This window comes from Triticum dicoccoides, chromosome 4B (genome assembly GCF_002162155.2).
Source record: "Triticum dicoccoides isolate Atlit2015 ecotype Zavitan chromosome 4B, WEW_v2.0, whole genome shotgun sequence".
NCBI classification, from domain to species: domain Eukaryota; kingdom Viridiplantae; phylum Streptophyta; class Magnoliopsida; order Poales; family Poaceae; genus Triticum; species Triticum dicoccoides.
The window spans coordinates 420,808,085-420,821,628 of NC_041387.1; positions in this window are offsets into that span (position 1 = coordinate 420,808,085).

Here is a 13,544-nt window from a genome sequence, read left to right on the forward strand (position 1 = left end):
TGAAGATACCGACGATCGAATCTCGGGCAAGTAACATACCGATGACAAAGGGAATAATGTATGTTGTCATAACGGTTCGACCGATAAAGATCTTCGTAGAATATGTAGGAACCAATATGAGCATCTAGGTTCCGCTATTTGTTATTGACCGGAGAAGTGTCTCGGTCATGTCTACATAGTTCTCGAACTCGTAGGGTTCGTACGCTTAATGTTCGATGACAATTTAGTATTATATGAGTTATATGATTTGGTGACCGAATGTTGTTCGGAGTCCCGGATGAGATCACAGACATGACGAGGAGTCTCGAAATGGTTGAGAGGTAGAGATTGATATATAGGATGATAGTATTCGGACACCAGAAGTGTTCGGGAATGTATCAGGTAGTTATCCGAGTACCGGGAGGGTACCGGAACCCCCGGGGGAAAGGTATGGGCCATAGGAGGGGAGCACACTAGCCCACAAGGGGTGGCGCCCCCCCCCCCCAAAGAAAGGAGGCCGAGTGGGAGAAGGGAAAGAGGGGATTCGCCCCCCTTTCCTTCTCTCCTTCCTCTTCCCTTCTCCCCCTCCGGCAAATATGGAAGGGGGGAGGCCGAATTTGGGAGGACCCCAAGTAGGATTCCTCCTACTTGGGGCACACCCTTGTTGCTCCCCTCCCCCTCCCACCTATATATACGTGGGAAGGGGGCGCCTAGAACACACAACAACTCGTTAGCCGTGTGCGGCGCCCCCTCCACAGTTTACACCCTGGTCATAGTTTTATGGTGCTTAGGCGAAGTCCTGCGAGAATCACTTCATCATCACCGTCACCACGCCGTCGTGCTGACGGAACTCATGTACTTCCTCGACACCTTGCTGGATCAAGAAGGCCAGGTACGTCATCACGCTGAACGTGTGCAGAACTCGGAGGTGACGTACGTTCGGTGCTTGATCGGTCGGAGCTAGAAGAAGTTTGACTATATCAACCGCGCTGTCAAACGCTTACGCTTTCGGTCTACGAGGGTATGTGGACACACTCTCCCCCTCTCGTTACTTTGCATCTCCTAGATAGATCTTGCATGAGCGTAGGAATTTTTTTGAAATTGCATGCTATGTTTCCCAACAGTGGCATCATGAGCCAAGTCTATGCGTAGATGATATGCACGAGTAGAACACAAAGAGTTGTGGGCGATGATAGTCATCAACACCACCACCCAAGGTATGTTATTCCATCTTAGAGAAGCTTTACTCCAAGTCATGAGTCAAAGCAACTCGACAAGATGTGAATACATCAAGATGCTTAAATGAAAAATGGTAACCCCATTTTGAGCTTAAACGATGAGTATGACCTATGATCAAGTGATCTCACTTGATTCCTAAGTCAATATACTCTAACATAGGTGACTTTGTCGCCGACCAGTTCTAGATGAAGTTCTCGTGTGTTCTTTTCTGTGCTCTTGCATTTGTCTCATGCATTTGACTTCATCTAGATTTCTTTTCTGTTTCTGTTTGTTCTGCATTCCCTACATCCAATTCATTGCAAATCTTTCAGTTAATTCCTTGCAAATCCTTGTGAGATCTTACTTGTCTAGTGAGCTGAGGTGACAAGTGTTTTCCTTGTGATGAACTCGATCACACCGGACTATTGTTTTCGGTCTAACCGAATCTTTTCGGTGCAACCGAAGCATACAACTCGGTACCATCGATTTTGCTACAGGAAAGACAATTTGCCACTTGTTTCTGCATTCTATTTGATCCAGCTCCACTCAATGAATCCTGTCCTCGACCAGCATCACATTCAACTCACTGCTTTGTTCTGTGACTCAAGGACCAAACCCACCATGATAGAAATCTAGAAGAACCCTTCTTGGAAATTGATGTCAAAGGGGGAGAGAGAGATGACATCAAAGCTTAATCACATCTATAGGGGGAGAGAATACTCAAGGGGAGAGAGACTAATCATCAAGGACCCCAGATGCTTGGTGTTCAAGAGGAGAGAAGTCGCATGTCTTCAAGAGGGGAAAGACATGTTCATATTTGCTTGTTTGCATTAGCTCTGTTTATTTTTCTTTGAGCTCTGATTTTGCTCTGATTTTCTGTTCCCTATCTTCTCCTAGTATCCCATGCTAGATTCAGGGGGAGCAAGACATCTAAGGGAAGGAAGTCCTTAAATTCATTACACATCTTTACCTTTGGGGACATGTCTATATCCAATGTGGTACTTAGTACTCACTCTACATGTCATCCCAGTCTTGGTACTCTTGTGGTTTCTTTTGTTTGCTCTGTCTAGTAGGTGTATCTGTGTTATCTAACCTTGTTTACGCAGGTTCATTCCATCCTAAGCCAACTCAAGACCACAAGGTAAGTATATGCATCACAATCATGTGTATGAGGAATTCTTGCTGATGTACATACTGTTTGCAAGAAGGACTCATGAGCATGAAGGTACATTTCCCATATTCACATCTTTTGCTCTAATGCATATAGCCAAGATACATGTAACACATTGCTTACTCTGTCATGTTTATGCATTCACATGCTCCTATATTCCACATTCACATGATTGCATACATGTAGGGGGGGCCTATGCATGTTACATGTCTTTCCAAAGCTTTACCTGCTATTCTCTATATCTTTATCTAAAGCTTTGATGTATGTTGTCATCAATTACCAAAAAGGGGGAGATTGAAAGCACAAGTGCTCCCTGGATGATTTTGGTAATTAATGTCAACATATGTCTTGTTGGACTAACACTTTTACCTAGTATGTTTCAGATAAATTCAACAATGAAGTGGCATGGACTAGAGGATGTGGAACCCCTTTGAGATGCTAAGGACAAAGGATTGGCTCAAGCTCCAAGAACAGGACTCTACATTTTCTATTTTAGTGATCCAAGATCACATTGAGTCGATAGGAAAGGCCAATACTATTAAGAGGGGATGAGGTGTTGCTTAATGGCTTTCTTGCTCAAAATGCTTAGTGATATGCTCCAAAGCCCTCAACTACTTTCTCACATCTCCATATGACCTAAACCAAAAGTCAAACTCGGCCCCACCGATTCTTTCTATCTAGCGCCACCGAGTTCAAATGTCATAGCCACTGCCACAAACCCTAGGCAAATCGGTCTCACCGATAGGGATCTCGGTCTCACCGAGATGGGATTGTAATCTCTCTGTATGTATCTATTACCAAAATCGGTCTCACCGAGTTTGTGTGATTGGTCCTACCGAGATTGCAATGTAAAGTCTCTGTCTCCTTTTCGTAACATTTCGGTCTCACCGAAATGAGCGAATCGGTCCCATCGAGTTTACCTGACCAACACTCTGGTTAGCTTATTACCAAAATCGGTCTCACCGAGTTTGTGTAATCGGTCTCACCGAGATTACGTTATGCCCTAACCCTAACCATATCGGTCCCACCGAGTTGCACGTCGGTCCCACCGAAAATCCTAACGGTCACTAGATTTGCTGAATCGATCCGACCTAGTTTCTCAATTCGGTCCAACCAAGATTGGCAAGTTGTGTGTAACGGTTAGATTTTGTGTGGAGGATATATATACCCCTCCACCCACTCTTCATTCGTGGAGAGAGCCATCAGAACGAACCTACACTTCCAACTTACACTTTCTGAGAGAGAGCCACCTACACTTGTGTTGAGACCAAGATATTTCATTCCTACCATATGAATCTTGATCTCTAGCCTTCCCCAAGTTGCTTTCCACTCAAATCTTCTTTCCACCAAATCCAAATCCTGTGAGAAAGAGTTGAGTGTTGGGGAGACTATCATTTGAAGCACAAGAGCAAGGAGTTCATCATCAACACACCATTTGTTACTTCTTGGAGAGTGGTGTCTCCTAGATTGGCTAGGTGTCACTTGGGAGCCTCCGACAAGATTGTGGAGTTGAACCAAGGAGTTTGTAAGGGCAAGGAGATCGCTTACTTCATGAAGATCTACCACTAGTGAGGCAAGTCCTTCGTGGGCGACGGCCATGGTGGGATAGACAAGGTTGCTTCTTCGTGGACCCTTCGTGGGTGGAGCCCTCTGTGGACTCGCGCAGCCGTTACCCTTCGTGTGTTGAAGTCTCCATCAACGTGGATGCACGATAGCACCACCTATCGGAACCACGACAAAAACATACGTGTCTCCAATTACGTTTGCACACTCCAATCCCATTCTTTTACATTCTTGCAAGTTTCATGCTTTACTTTCCGTTGCTCATATACTCTTTGCATGCTTGCTTGTTATGTGTTATGATTGTTAAACTTGTGCCAAAACTCCACTCCAACTTAAAGAAATTAAAAACTGTAACTTTTGGTACTTAGTGTCTAATCACCCCCTCTAGACACCTCTTCTCGATCCTTTCATACATGGACAAAGCCCCACACCGATCCCCTCCTCCTCTGGTCACTCTCCCCCTTCTCCCCGCTCGATCTCAAGCTCAGCCAGACGCGCCCGTCGCCGCTACTCGCAGTTCCTATGACCACCACGCACCCCGCGTCTCACCAACTTGTCCCCGAGCACCGCCGTCATCTCCTGCGTCGTCTACACCAAGCCATTCGACTCCGGGAGCCTGACAAGGATGCCATCGACACCTTCTTCAAGCTCCGGCTGCTAAGATCACCGGCGACCATTCATCCTCCCAAGTGCCTCCCCGAGCCCAATGAGACCACTGTCGGCGTTCTGGGAATGGGGGTACCCAGACTTGCCTGCCTGTGGCCTGCGGCGTGGCTCAGGGAGTGGCCCAGTACGACCCATCTTCATCGACACATGCTCAAGACCTTCGCGAGGGGCCAAGCCTCGCGGGGTGGATGACAGGAAGCTTCCTCGGGCACAGCCTCGTCAGGCTGGCTCGCGAGGAGGCAGAGAGATCAAGGCAGGGTACCTCACGAGGTGCCCATGATGCAAGCCATGACGACCGAGGCCAGGTGGGCGCCGGCCTGCGCAGAGTCCTTGTTTCCTCTTTGGTGCAAAGGGGGCAAGTGCATGCAAGAGTATCAAGCAAAGGCAACCATTTCGGTGCAACAAGACCAAGACCAGCAGAACGGCAGGATGGAGGTCATCGTGGAGCCCAGGAAGGCGTCATTTTCAGAGTCTTTGGCAGGCGAGGACTAACTTTAGTCAAGATAAGTGTACTAGATGTTCCCCTTCAAAATGGCCAAATGTTGGCGCCCTTCCCGCTCAATATTTGGGAAGAGGCCCAGGGCCTCCCTCTATAAATAGAGCTAGCCACCACAGAGAGAGAGATAGAGATTTTGGGCAGGCTAGAGAGAGAGAGAGAGAGACGACTGAACTCACCCAAGAAGTTCATCGCACCAGCCCAAGAACAACCCCTCGTGAGGCTGTTCTTCCCTTGTATTGTTCATCATCAGCCCCTGAGGCAATCCACCGCACCACAAACTAGACATAGGGTATTACACCACAATGGTGGCCCAAACTAGTATAAACCTCATGTCCCTTGTGTTGTTCTTCGTGTAGTTTAGATCCTTGCGAGGCGATGAGACATAGGTAGGCAGGAAGTGTGATCACCGTGTGCACCCCAGAGTTCGAACCTTTAGGGTCTGCCGGAACCCGAAATCCGACATTTGGCGCGCCAGGTAGGGGTGCACCGAAATCCGCTTTCCGCCGCCCTGTGCTTCGCCGCCCGTCGCATTCATGTCAGATGCTCGCCGAGCCCGCGCCGAGCGCCGGGCCGCTCTCGCCACTCGCGTCGCCCAGACGGCCCCCGTTGGAGGACGCCCCCGCCGTTCCCCGTTGCCTGCCGTCAACGCCGCCACCGGCCCGGCGGGGAACGAGCAGCAGGCGTCGTCCCTGCATCCTTCGGTGCAGCGAGAAGGCCGGACCGCCACCCCGTCGCTGACTCCAGCCGGTTCCTCGTCCCATGCCCATCACGCTCCTGCGGACGCGCATGCCACGCTACTCCTGGCGTGGGAGCTCCTGCACTACCGTCCCGTCGACGACCTCTACGATGAGTGGCTCGCCCGCATCACCGAGCTCGTCAGCGCCGCTGGGGGCTCCCTTGCGCCACCCCTCTCGTTGCCCCACGCCCCTCCCTGCGTGGGCGATGAAGCTCCAGGGGCGCCTCAGCCGCCTCCCCCTCAAGAAGGCGCCTTGGCCCCAAGGCGCATGTCCCCTGGACGGAACCCACTCCGTCCGGCGCCAGCGCAGCAAGAGAAGAGCTGCCAAGAGATCCCTCATCCCCAAGAAGCTGCCTGTGTGCTCCCCGCAATGGCCTGGCACGAACGCGCTCCTGCTCCAGCGCGCCAAGACCCCGCGCTGCTCCTGGCGGCAGCGCACAGAGACTTCCAAGATCAAGCTCTCCATCACCAAAGGCCTCCCGCGGCCACTGCAGGCTGCCGTGCCTTCACCGCCGAGCTGCGCAGCGTGGCCTGGCCGGGCAAGTTCAAGCCAGATCTGCCCCCGCGCTACGATGGCATGGCTGACCCTACGGAGTTCCTTCAGCTCTATGAGCTGGGCATTGAAGCCACCAATGGGGACGAGAAGGTCATGGCGAACTGGTTCCCCATGGCGCTCAAGGACGGTGCCCGCACCTGGCTCCTGAACCTGGCCTAAGAATAACCCCTCGCGAGGCTGTTCTTCCCTTGTATTGTTCATCATCAGCTCCTGAGGCAATCCACCGCACCACAAACTAGACGTAGGGTATTACACCACAATGGTGGCCCGAACTAGTATAAACCTCGCGTCCCTTGTGTTGTTCTTCGTGTAGTTTAGATCCTTGCGAGGCGACGAGACGTAGGTAGGCAGGAAGTGTGATCACCGCGTGCACCCCGGAGTTCAAACCTTTAGGGTCTGCCGGAACCCAAAATCCGACAACCACCATCTAACGTGTTGTGAGCCCCTGATCCTTTTCCCCTGCCCTCGCATCCATTTGCTTGCCATAGCTGTCGGCTTCGTCAAGCCTGAGACCTTGCATGCCGCTGACCATGATGCTGCCATGGCTAGAGCCCACCCACACCGAGTATGAGCATGACACCATGATCAGTGAGTCTGTAGGATCACGTAGCAACCCACAACTCGACCTACCGTGCAACACAGCGATGTTTCCGAGTGCGCCCGAACTCCGGCTGCCACGAACCTTGATTCCATTGTCGTTTCCGACCACTCCATCTTGCTCCATTTGCACCATTCGATGCGCACGAGCACCAGCTTCATGCAGGGCCGAACCACCATCGAATTGGTCACCTGCGGGTGATTCCCGACACGCTCTGCTGTCATGGCACTTGCTGACGGTGAGCCGTCGGCCGGTTTGACCCGCTTGACCAATGTTTGACCTCCCTGGGTCCATGACAGGTGGTCCCAGGGCCCTGCTAATTTTAGTTTAGTTGCTAATTGAATTTTAGTTAACCTAGTAAGTCACTCACAAGTAGGTCCGGGCCCCACTCACACTTTTAATTAGGGTTAAACTAACCACTAATTATCCCTGTTAGCCATCCGGTCACTGACCAGTGGGCCCAACTGGTCAGGTTTGACCTAGACCAGCCCTGTTAACCAGTTGACATAGTGTTGGCCTCATCCCAACGCAGTAAATGTTTCTGGGATTTTTAAAAAATTAGAAACATTCGAGAAATTGTTTAAAACTTCTAAAAATCTTATAGAAAATAATTTATAACTCCAATGAATATAATTTATATATGAAAAAATATCAGAGAAATATGAAGAATCTATTTATGCCATGTCCATGCATGTTTGAGCAAGTTAACATCACCAACTAGGGCAATTCATGATTATGGAATATATGGTAATTAGTTTTGGAGTTGGAATTTGCTATATGTTTGAATTCCACTTCAATTAATATGACTAGCAATTGCATTAGGTCAATTCAGTACCTTAATATGTCATGTCATCTATTTGAATGTGCATTGCATTGAATTGTGTTGCTTATCTCCTAGCCGGTGTTGTTCCTTCTCGGAAGCCGTCATGACCGATGATGTGATTGTTGACACCGATGAAGAGCTATACTATCTTCAGAGGTGCCAGGAAAGCAACCCCCTTGATCATTCTGATACAACCCTACTCTCTTGCTCCTGCTCTCTTTTACTTCATTAGGACAACAAAGATTCAGTTGTTACTTGTCGCGGTAGCTGAACCCATTCCTCTGCATGACGTGTCTTTGCCACAGCAAATAGTTAAAACCCATTAGCATGAGTAGGAGTTATCTGAGCCATGATGTGCCAACTCATTCTTGCTTGGTTGTCATGCCTGCTATGCTTAGAGTTGTGTCAGGTCTGATTCATCTGGGATGGATTGGAATGGTGGTGAACATGTACTACCGTTGAGAGCTAAGTGTGTGAACACGATTTGGTAAAGGTAGCGATGAGAGGCCATGTAGGAGTACATGGTGGGTTGTCTCATTGAAACCGTCCCCAGGAACCGAGTTCCGTGTTTGTGATCCAGAACAGTTACTACCATGCATTGGATATTTAGTTGACCCTCTCGACTTATGAATCATCTTATCTCTGTCCAGGAGTTGCAACTAGTTTTTGGTATTTGTAGGATATGTGTTAGAGGTCGTGCGTAGCACTGACCCTAGGGGTGGGCTATGATGCGATATAGACACTGAGGCATGGTTTACCAGGATGACACCCGAACGATGCTCTTGGGAACCCTGCTCTCATAGTTTGGGGTCGTGATAGAATGTTGATCGGACTTCCATTGCGGATACAACCTCAAATTTGTGATAAACCTGGACTAGAGTCTCGTGTGGTTAGTCAGGTCTGGGCCGATACCCTCACCAGGCTTCGCTTGAAGGTTGCCGAGATACATGACGTGTACATGGTGGTAAGTGGTGAGAGTGTGTGTGAAGAAGTACAACCATGCAGGGTCAATGATCCATTTGGATAGCCGCGTCCTCGGATATGGACTACTTGGAAAGCTTACATTGTTCATAGACAAGTTGAAATGGATACTCTAAAATGTGCAAGATAAGTGTGAGTGCTATGGATGGCCTTCTCGTAGGGAGATGGAAGTGGATCCATAGAGGTCTATTGATATGGTGAATATGTGGACTCGTGTGCACTCTCTCACCCCAAAGAATTACTGATATGTCTCTAACGTATCTATAATTTATGAAGTATGCATGCCATGTTTACAACAAATTTTTATGGTTTTGGTATGATTTTATTAGAACTAACCCGGACTAATGCTGTTTTCAGTAGAACTATCGTGGTGTCGTTTTTTGTGCAGAAATAGAAGTTCTCGGAATGGGCTGAAAATTTACGGTGATTTTTTATGGACCAGAAGAAGCCCCCGAAGTACAAGAGTTGGACCAGAAGCTTCACAAGGAAGCGGCAAGGGTGGAGGGTGCCCCCCTAGGGCACGCCCCCCTATATTGCCGCTGCCTCATGGACCCCCTGATGTGAAACCGACGCAAAAAATTCCTATAAATCCAGAAACCCCCAGAAAGAAACCTCGATTGGGAGTTCCACCGCCGCGAGCCTCCGAGTTCATGAAAATCCAATCTAAGCCCGTTCCAGCACCCTGCCGGAGGGGGGAATCATCGCCGGAGGCCATCTTCATCATCCCGGCGGCCACCATGATGATGAGGGAGTAGTTCACCCTCGGGGCTGAGGGTATGTACCAGTAGCTATGTGTTTGATCTCTCTCCCTTGTGTTCTTGATTTGGCACGATCTTGATGTACCGCAAGCTTTGTTATTATAGTTGGATCATATGGTGTTTCTCCCCCTCTACCTTCTTGTGATGAATTGAGTCTTGCTCTCTGAGGTTTCATATGTTGGATTGAGTACTGGATTTGATAACACTTGATGTATGTCTTGCGATGCGATATCTGTGGTGACAATGGGCTGTTCTATTGATTCACCTGATGTATGTTTTGGCACTCAACTCGCGGAGTCCCGAGGTGACATTGGGATAATATATGCATAGGGGTTGATGCATGTTTTCATCCTACGTTCTCCGATAGAAACTTTGGAGTGATTCTTTGTTGCACATTGAGGGATTGTTATATGATCCAATTATGTTATCATTGTTGAGAGAACTTGCACTAGTGAAAGTATGATCCCTAGGCCTTGTTTCCAGGCAAAGCAATACCGTTTTGCTCACTTTTATTACTTGTTACCTTGTTGTTTATATTTATTCAGATTATAAAAATATATTTTTACCATCCGTATTACACTTGTATCACCATCTCTTTGCCAAACTAGTGCACCTATACAATTTTTACCATTATGTTGGGTGTGTTGGGGTTGCAGGGTTGTTTGAGAGAGAACATCTTCATCCTATGCCTCCCACGGATTCATAAACCTTAGGTCATCCACTTGAGGGAAAATTGCTACTGTCCTACAAAACTCTACGCTTGGAGGCCCAACACGAGTCTACCAGAATAAGGTTGCATAGTAGACATCAAGCTCTTTTATGGCGCCCTTCCCGGGGAGGTTAATGCTTGAAGGCATATCTTTAGATCTTGCAATTGAATCTTTTAGTTTCTTGTTTTATCACTAGTTTAGTCTATAAAATAAAACTACAAAAAATTTTGGAATTGAGGTTGCCTCATATGCTTCATCTTTTTAATGTCTTTCGTGAAAATGATGGAAAGGAAAATTGTGCTCAAGTGTTAGAAGAAGAAGTCAATAAAATGTTTGGCTCTAAAACTTTGAATGATGAGCATGATTGCAATGTTGTTAGTATGCTTGTTATGAATATCCATAATGCTAATGATATGCAAAGCCACAAGCTTAGGGATGCTATGTTTGATGAAGATGATATTTTAGTCCCCCAAGTTTTGATGCGCAAATTTATTATGATGAAAGCATGCCTCCTATTTATGATGATTATATTGATGAATGTGGGCTTGGAAGAGTGTCAACTTTAGATAATAATTATCCCACTATTTTGGAGGGTGTTTAATCTTATTATAATGATAAAAGTGGATTTGGAGAGGTCAGGACTTTAGTTAGTAATGATTCCACTATTTCGGAAGAGGTTCCAATTGATTATGAGAACAAAGTTGCTATCTATGATGATTACTGGGATGACATGTATGCTATAAAGAATAATGATAACCATGAAACTTGTCATCATGCATGATTTTAATTTTCAATTGTATTATGCCTCACATGATAGCTATTTTGTTGAGTTTGCTCCCACTATTCCGAATGAGAAGAATTTTGCTTATGTGGTGAGTAGTAAAATGTCTATGCTTGTGGATCATGAAATGAATGCTTTGTGTGATAGACATATTGTTGAATTCATTAATGATGCTACTAAATATTATTATGAGGGAGGAATATATGCTTGTAGGAGTTACAGTAATATCAAGTTTCCTCTCTATGTGTTGAAAGTTTTGAAGCTTTGCTTGTTTTACCTTCCTATGCTAGCTTGTTCCCATATTTTTTGCTCACAAAATCCCTATGCATAGGAAGTGGGTTAGACTTAAATGTGTTAGTCATATTCTTCATGATGCTCCCATTATGTTTCAATTCTTATCTTTTATGTCAGCATCATTGAAATCATCATGCCTAGCTAGGGGCGTTAAACAATAGCGCTTGTTTCGAGGCAACCAACTTTATTATGTGTTTCTTGTTTTTGCTTCTATTTTTTAATAAATACACAATATTACTTCTTTAATAATTGTGTTTTGGTGTTTTAATTAGTGTTGAGCCAAGTAAGACCATTGGGATGGTCTATGGTGATAGTTGACTTGATTCTGTGTAAAAACAGAAACTTTTGCTCCCAGTCCAGGAATTTTGAAAATTTACTGGAACATGCTTTTGATCTGAATTATTCAAACAAGATTTATACACAAATTACCCAGTTTCTCCTAATTTTTCAGAAATTTTGGACTTACGAAAGTATACGAAGTTTCCTGATTACTACAGACTGTTCTATTTTAAACAAATTCTGTTTTTCATGTGTTGTTTGCTTATTTTGATGAATCTATGAGTAGTATCGGAGGGTATGAACCATGGAGAAGTTGGAATACAGTATATATAACACCAATATAAATTTATAATGAGTTCACAACAGTACCTAAGTGGTGATTTATTTTCTTATCCTAACGGAGCTCATAAGATTTCCTGTTGAGTTTTGTGTTGTGAAGTTTTAAAGTTTTGGGTAAAGATTTGATGGACTATGGAATAAGGAGTGGCAAGAGCCTAATCTTGGGGATGCCTAAGGCACCCCAAGCTAATATTCAAGGACAACCAAGAGTCTAAGCTTGGGGATGCCCCGGATGGCATCCCCTGTTTCGTCTTCGTCTATCGGTAAATTTACTTGAGGCTATATTTTTATTTACCACATGATATGTGTTTTGCTTGGAGCACCATTTTCTTTTATTTATATTTGCTTGATGTTATTTAGAGACATGTTTTATATCTTTTAGTTCAATAAAAAGGTCAAGTATAGCCTTTACCATGCTTATTTTACAAGTCTATATGTTGCTGTTTTTAAAATAGGAAGTTTTCTATCATTGTCTGAATATTTGTGAATAGTCAGAACGTGATAAAATCTTGAAATTTTTACACAGTGAGTAACAACAAAATTTCTATAGTGTGGTAATTTTTATGAATTTTTGGAGTTAGGGAAGCATGATTCCTCTTGCATTCTTTACAGACTGTTCCATTTAGACAGATTGCTGTTATGTTTGCATTGTCTACATATGTTTGCTTGTTTAATGATTCTATTTGAGGATAGGAGTATTAAATATGCAAAGGCATTTAGTAGGCAATATAAAATAATAATTTTAGTGTTTTCTACAGTAGAGAATGATAAGGTTTTACGTTGATTTATACTAACTTACCTCACGAGCTCTTGTTGAGTTTTGCGTGGATGAAGTTTTTAAGATTTAGAGAAACCGTGATATGAGAGGAATAAGGAGACAAAAGAGCTCAAGCTTGGGGATGCCTAAGGCATACCTAATTAATATTTCAAGAAGTCTCAAGCATCTAAGCTTGGGGATGCCCCGGTTGACATCCCACCTTTCTTCTTCAACAACTATCGGTCAGTTTTGGCTGAGCCTAAGTTTTTGGTTCTTCACATGATATGCACTATCCCTGCAATGTCATTTAATTTTGCTTTGCTTTCTGTTTGAATAATATCCCAAGATCTTAAATTCTTAAATGTTAGAGAGTCTTCACATAGCTACTTAATTATTCGACTACTCATTGATCTTCACTTATATCTTTTTTGGAGTAGTTTGTCATTTACTCTCATGCTTCACTTATATTATATGAGTAAAATGGTTGAATGAATTGAATATCATAAATCTAAAATTATATATGTTTCATATGCTTATCCCATGGGGAGTAATGACTTCACTTATAAGAAGTATATGTGGTAAATTTATTGAAAGTTAGCAAACATAGTATTGGTCACTTGAACAATTCATGAAAGAATATTGAAGGAAGAGAGATTTCACATATAAATATACTATCTTGGACATCTTCTATGATTGTGAGCTCCATTAATAATTTTCAAACTTGAGCATATTAGTCGAAGTTGAACAAGGAAGGCAACATAATGAGTTATGCTTGGGTATATTTGTATAGAAGTTATATTGTTATGGACCCTCCAACATGTGGTGCTTGATTTTTA